The 7285-nt window shown below is 48.2% G+C and overlaps 1 long non-coding RNA gene across 1 annotated transcript; it reads right to left on the bottom strand.

The window, feature by feature from the left end:
- Positions 1-3027: 3027 nt before the first annotated feature.
- Positions 3028-6688, bottom strand: LOC149128076 (uncharacterized). Its single transcript, XR_016229681.1, has 2 exons — positions 6533-6688; positions 3028-6290 (listed from the first exon to the last, which is right to left on the bottom strand). It is a non-coding gene; the product is annotated as an uncharacterized LOC149128076 (long non-coding RNA).
- Positions 6689-7285: the final 597 nt, after the last annotated feature.

Here is a 7285-nt window from a genome sequence, read left to right as displayed (position 1 = left end):
CTCCCCATGTAGGATCTGTGTCCTTCATGTGTTGTATTATGTGAATTAATGCTATAACTAGTACTCAAACAGTACTTTATACTTTGTGTTTCTATGTGGGTGCAAACTGTTGAAATCTTTACTTAGTATATACTAAATTGATCTTCTGTATATAAAGATAATTGAAAATGAATCAATGTGAATGGGATGGGAGAGAGAACAGTAGATGGGAGGGTTGTGGGTAGGAGGGAGGTTATAGGGGGGGAAACTGCTATAATCCAAAAGTTGTACTTTGGAAATTTATATTTATTAAATAAAAAATTTAAAAAAGAAATTGGTGCTCTTTTGTGTGTATATAATGAATTTGGATACCTTAAAAAACTATGTTTAAAATGAAGATGTCTCATAGCTATAATGAAGAATAATATTGCTATTTGGAATAAATCAGCCCTTTAGAGATAAGAGTTTCTTTAGAAACTTTGAAACAAACATTGACCTTGCTGGGCTCATAAATGTCATAGACTTTAAAAGATTCTCCAAGATCAGTGATATATTTTAAATTACTTTCCTTATGCAAATCAGTCTTGTAATATGGCAGAAGCAAACCTATAGAAGTCACTCCAAAAAGTGCCATTGTGGGTCAAGGATGAGATCACAATGGAGAATCAAGCACAACCTCATTTTCGTCAGATTGAAAACAGCATCTGGAGAGCAAGGCTCTAAACTGAATGCCAGTGATGTCATTTCCAGATTGGTTATGCACCACAATGTCTTGCCTATATATTCTAATTCAGTGTTAGAATCCACTTCTACATATCTCATTCATTAATCTCTGTTTTTGTTCTCTTTGTTTTCCCAGAGAACTCATTACCCTCTCTGATTGACATTTCCGTCTCCCCATGGAATTACAAAATGCGTCCTACCTTCCTTTTTCCCCTCCCTGGGCTTCAGTACCAAAAGTTGCACTAAACTCCATGTCTAAAGATTTCTCTGGTCATGATGATCACTCTCAGGTACTTCCATTTAATGATTAGAAAATTCCAACCAAGAGCAACTCTTCGGAGGCCATTGCTGAGGTAGCTCAAGCCCTAGATTGTTGTAAACTGGTGTTCATCTTACTGAGTTGAAAGTTATTTTTGTGAACTCCAAGATCCTGTACATTTGCATCATTCTTGTGGCAAAATGGCTTCCACTGTTGACTTTAATAAGTGTCTCAAGGGCACATGGTCTTCACATTCATTGTTGGCTTATTAGCTATGAAAAAAACCCCACGGTATTTTGAAGTAACAGTCCTGAATAGTTTAAGGCTGATAGTAGGTCTCTAGATGCTAGAATTAAGAGTCTCAAAGTAACACAGGCATCTGAAAATTGTGGTAAAGTCTTGATAAGAAGGGAAGGCATCCCAGATGGAGTAAAGCACCTGTATAAATGTGGAGTTTAATTGAAAATTGTGTGTACTATCCCGGGACACAAGTGGAGGGTTGGGGAGAAAAGCCAAGGGAAAGAGTGAAGGAAGACCAGTTAGCCCTGCCCCTTGCAGTAGTAAGCCAGGCACACATCCACCACCCTAAAACTACAGTCATTAGATAACAATGCCAAACACTTCCTGGGTGCCCACTACATGCTCCACTAAATGCAGATCATCTCACTGGGTCCTCAAAATGAGATGGGTGCTAATTTATTATCTCCAGTTTTCCAGACCTGGACATTGAGGCTCACACAGAGTCGCCTTAGGAAGTAGGATTTCAATCCACACATTCTGGCTCCAATATCTTAGCTGGTCATTACTAATATCACTGGCTAAGGATGACAGAAACAAGTGCTGCATGTGACAGCGCCCAGTGAGGCAGCGGGAGCCCAGGTAAGGTGAAATCCCCAGCCTCAGCCCCCACAGAGATACCTGTGGCACACCAGGAGCAGCAGCCTACAGTGGCTGCGGTGTGAGGCGCTCTCAGGGAAAGCTATGATGGTGATGTCACCACCAGAAGCCACGTCACTTGGGAAAATGAGAGGCGACCCATAGCCCCACTCAAAAGGAGACAGAACTGGCTGCCTTACTGTGGCTGGTGATGTACTTGGGTGTTTTAGTAAGTGAAATAGTGACAAAACTCTGATGTCTTTGTTTTTCATCTCAGAATGTAGACAGTGTATGCATCATGACTTCCCAGCTTGGCTGCACACGTGGTGAGAACAGGAGTGAGCTTTCCACTTTTTTGCTCTCTTTAAAATGAAGACAGCGGCCATCGGTTTATTTAAAAGTTTATGCGGTCACTCACAGTTTGGAAAGAAATTAGCGCAATCTACTCATTTTCTCTATCTGCTAAGAACTGATATTTCAGGGGCAGGCACTGTGGCGCAGCGGGTAAACACCTTGGCCTGCAGCGCCGGCATCCCATATGAGCGCCAGTTTGAGTCCCGGCTGCTCCACTTCCGATCCAGCTCTCTGCTATGGTCTGGGATAGCAGTAGAAGATGGCCCAAGACCTTGGGCCCCTGTGCCCGTGTGGGAGACTGGGAAGACGCTCCCGGCTCCTGGCTCCTGGCTTCGGATCGGCCCAGCTCCGACTGTTGTGGCCAAATGGGGGGTGAACCATCGGACGGAAGACCTCTCTCTCTCTCTGCCTCTCCTCTCTCTGTGTAACTCTGACTTTCAAATAAATAAATAAATCGTTAAAAAAAAGAACTGATACTTCAGAACAGAAATAATGGAACTTTGAGGAAAAACTCCCCTAAGGAATTACTCCACGTGTGTGCATATGTGTATCTGAAAAAGGGGAATGTGGAGTTTGTGCATCTACTATGAGCCAGGTATAATGCCAGCACACAAGACATGTTTTCTCATTGGCTCCTCAAATGACTAGATACAAAAGGAGAAATGATTAACATGCATGTTGCACAGATATAAAAATTTAAAGGCTGAAATTTACACAGTTAATGAATCATATAAGTTGAGGTCATTCTGGTTCTAAAATTCATCTCTCCCCACCTCCCATGACACTGAGAGAACAGATCATTGGCATAAAAACTCCCAGCTATATGGAGTCCCTGTGGCTACTGGCTTTGGGTCTCCCTGGGGAGTTTTTCAAATCTGGGGACTCCTACTCTAACACTGAGGCTGCTATCGGCAGGGCTAACACATATGTGCAATGAATGAAATAGGTGCCAAGGGCACAGTGACCCCTTTTCCATATCTGAATCATTAATATGCCTCAGCGATGTTTTCACAGTACTCTCCTGTCCGGCAATTCAATAGGATTTTAAGACACTTCAACAGCTCCTTCCCCTTACATAAAGTGTGTTTGCTGACAACCCTCACAGTCCCTTCCATCCTGTGTTACTCCAAAGGGGTCTCCACGCATTCTTCAGAGTCTGGCCGCAAGTCGTGCGGCAGGATATCCTCAACTTTCACAGAAGAGGGGAATGGAACTTCCTGTCCATAAAATTACATCATGGCAATGGAGATTTCTCTGGGGTCCCTCGGCTCTGACCCCAAGTGCTACAAAAAAAGAAAGAAAATTTTGGCAATAAATAAATCAAGAAAAAAGAGAACTCTCTTCCCCACTTTCAGGAAAACTCTAAGGAAACATTAAACCGAGTTCACTCGGCCTGTGTTTCTAACGTCTTAACCAAAGGACTGCAGCGAGCCTAATGGAACACGGCTTTTACAGCCAGCTGAGTTGAGGACTGTGAGATTCTAGTTAGTAGAGAGTCCAAGGTGAGACTCTGCCAAATATGCTTTCCATACGTGAAGAGTGAGGGGAAGAGGAGTCCCCAGCAGGAAGGAACCTTGGGAGGTTGCCCAGGCCAGCTCTCTGCTTGGAGGTACCCACAGAGTGAGCGCAGGCTTCTCTCTCATCAGTGCCCGGGGGCCCCCAACACTGACATTCAGAGCTAAGGGGGCACCAATAGTTAGCGTACGTGCGCCTCTCCATCAGCCCTCTCTCCACCCAGGTGGCAGGGAACACTCCGCTTTCAGAGCTCACCTCTAGCTCTGTGAGGTCAGTCCCACCTCCTGAATGGAGACTTGGGGGTCTCTGGGGAGAGAGATGGATCCAAAAAAGAAAAAACAAACGAGCAGGAGACAAGGACCACAGTGGCTTAGAGGCAACAGCTGGAAGGAGCCCAGGAGGGTGTTGTGGGAAGCAGTCAGCACGTGGGAGCAATGGATGAGGGAAGAAAAAGGGAGAATGTGAGAAGTGTTGGGGCCCCAGTTTCCCATTCACACATGGAGTTGGAGAAGTGAGGACTTGATTTATTTTGAAATTACTTCTGATTGCATGGGCTGTGTTCTTTCAGCCGTAACACTTCTCCAAGACCAAACCTCATGGGGCGTGACTTCATAAGCATTACGCTGGTGTTTCCAAAACTAGGTCTTGTGGGGTTGAGGGCAGTGTGCCGGCGTTTCGCGAGGGCCCGGAAAGCAAGCAGTGTTCTTGCCCCCACATGAGCAAGTCCCCGTGCCACACTCATGACTGAAAGGACCAGAGGGTCGCTTGCCTCTGGGGTGATCTCAAGGCAACCCAACTTGTTTTCATTTCTCTGTCTTTGAAGAGTGATGAAGAGGCTAGGGGAGTCTGTGCCAGGAAGTGAAGAGAAAAAATGACAGAATAAAGAGAAGGTGTGCTTAATGAAAGCTGTGATAGGTCAATGTCTGTCTCTTTGCACTTAGACTCACAGGCTTTAGCGTCAACCAGGGCTTAAAAATCAGAGAGCTGGGCCACTTTGGACAGATAAACCACAGCCATCGGGTAAGAGTGGGGCTAGTGCTACAGGTGACACAGCTGCCAATGCTGGCTGACATCAGGCTCCAAGCATCTGCAGCTGGGCACAGGGGCAGACCTCTCCTCTCACCCGGGGTTCTTGACCGTGGCCGCCACTGGAATCCCCTGGGAGCCTTGGTATCTGCTGTGGTTTGAGCAAGATTTAGTTCCAAACTTCATGTGGATGTTAAACTCCAAAGACGTAAGCAGATGGTACTAAGAACTTAAGCTGGTGGAGGGTCTGGTGGAGGGTTGCTGGGGGCTTGCCCTCAGAATGTGGCCCTGGGGACAGGGGTGCGTATAGAGGCCGAGTTGGGCCTGGTCCATCTGTCTCCTTCCTGGCTCACCAAGTGATGCTGCTTCTGCACACGCTCTGCCATTGCTGTCCTCTGGTGTCACCCGTGGGTGAGGCTGAGCCAGGGGGGCCCACCCGATCTGACATTGTGAACTCCAAAACCGTACACCAAAATAAATCTATCAGAAGTAGCTCATCTTAGGTAGCTTGTTGAACAAGAAGCTAACAAGGCGCCGTAGCACTGGTGTCCAGGTCCTGATGGGGATTCAAAAGCCCAGCAGGAGAACACGCTTGTAACACTGAAGCCCCCTCCTGAGAGCTTTCTCTGTGGAACAGTTGGTGAGCATGGCCCCCTCCTTCAAAGTACTCACGGTCTCCAAGGCCTGAATGCAGTTGGCTGAGGCTGTGGAAGGAGCCCCGCCAGGTGCTCCTCCTGCCCGTGGGCCTCTGCTTCGGCGTTGGCTCAGACTGACCCCCTGCATGGCTCTGAGCAGTGACAACTCCCCCAGGCCACATTGTCTCCCCCATAAAACGCAGAGGTCAAAGTGGAATTCCCCCAGTGTTCCCTGTAGCCTGCAGATCCTGTAATTCTCAGTAACGCGTCTCGGCTCCAGGTTTAGATTTGCATGGCTTCACTTCCCCCTGTAATCACATTTTCCCCCTTTGCTCAGTTTCTGCTCAATTTTCTGTTCCTCACTGAATAGGGCCCTGCTTGTATGAAAGCCAACAGCCCTCAGCTCGGCCAGGCTGTGGGCATATAAAGTCACATTAGCAGTAAAATGCACCTCTCACTAGCGAAGTTCCCGCGGGCTCAAACAGAAGGTCCAGTCTCTGCAGCAACCCTAACGGATTTTGTTTCTGGGCTCACCACCTCCCAAAGAGGTCTCCCACAAGTGCCTGCAAAGCAGTCTGCCGGGAGCACTCGGCGCTGGCGTCTGCTCTGTGCACGTCTCTCTGCAAGGGCTGCCTTCTTTTCTGGAACGCCATTCTCGAAGCCGCCCAGGAAGCTTTGCAGTTCTCACTATTGCCAGCGCTAACCGTGAAAACAGCCGTGTCTAGGCAGAGTGCTGAAAGCTGTCAGTCCTCCAGGGGCGAGTGCAGTGTGAGGTTCCAAGCAGAGGTGGGGAGACGCGCTCTCCTCCGCTGTGCTGCTCTGGTCTCCCGGGTGGGAGGACGCCTGCTCCTGCTCCTGCTGCCTGCATCACTAAGTCAGCCTGGAAGGCAGCATCTTCATCTTTCAGCCTCCCTCGCTCCATGCTGGGGACCAGAACCAGCACAAAGTGAGTGGGGTGGGGGTGGAAGAGAAGCAGAAATGTCCTCCTCTCCCTCCGTGTTCAACATGCATATCTGCTCAGCCACACACATATGCCCTCATGTAATAGCCATATACATACTAGTGTACAGATACATATATAGACTCTGCATGCATGTAGTATATAGAGATAGTACACACATACATGTGGTATATACACATACTTGTAGTGCATGCATTTACTTACAGTAGGGATAGGGGCTCTGGGGCGTCAGTTCTGCAAGAAGTCACTTCAACACTGGCATCCCGTAACAGTGCTGGTTCCAGACCTGGCTACTCCTCTTTTGATTCAGCTCTCTGCTGTGGCCTGGAAAAGCAGTAGAAGATGGTCCAAGTGCTTGGGCCCCTGCACCTGCATGGGAGACCTGGAAGAAGCTCCTGGCTTCAGATCGCTTCAGCTCTAGCCATCGCAGCCATTTGGGGAGTGAACCAGTGGCTAGAAGACCTCTCTCTCTGTCTCTCCCTCTCTCTGTCTATAACTCTACCTCTCAAATAAAATAAATAAAATCTTTTTTTAAAAAAAATGTGAAAAGAAAGAGGAAGGAGACCAGCAATGTGGCACGGGAGGTTAAGCGGCCACTTGGGATGCTGCCATCCCGTAGAGTGCCTGACTCAAATCCTAACTCCATCTCTTCCATTCCAGTTCATGTTCATGTGCTTGGGAAGCAGAAGAGGATTGCTGACGTGTCCAAGTGCCTGCCACACATGTGAGAGACCTGAACGAAGTTCTTGTTGTGGACATTTGTGTCGCTCCCCCTCTTTGTGGAGGAACGACACAGGACCCTGCACTGTTCTTTTGTCTGCTCGGCCCTTCCCGGGTTTGCTGCTGGTTCTTCCCGGGTTGGCTGCCGACCCCTCCACCTCCGTGGAGGGGCGGGCCCCCTGCCACTTTCCCCACTTCCGCGGGGGAGCGGCACACCGCCGGCCGGCTCTCTCGGGG

This window comes from Oryctolagus cuniculus, chromosome 2, assembly GCF_051225735.1.
Source record: "Oryctolagus cuniculus isolate XC-2025 breed Fujian yellow rabbit chromosome 2, ASM5122573v1, whole genome shotgun sequence".
Lineage (NCBI taxonomy): Eukaryota > Metazoa > Chordata > Mammalia > Lagomorpha > Leporidae > Oryctolagus > Oryctolagus cuniculus.
The sequence above is the reverse complement of the archived record's forward strand: the minus strand, read 5'-3'. Positions and strand labels throughout refer to the sequence as shown.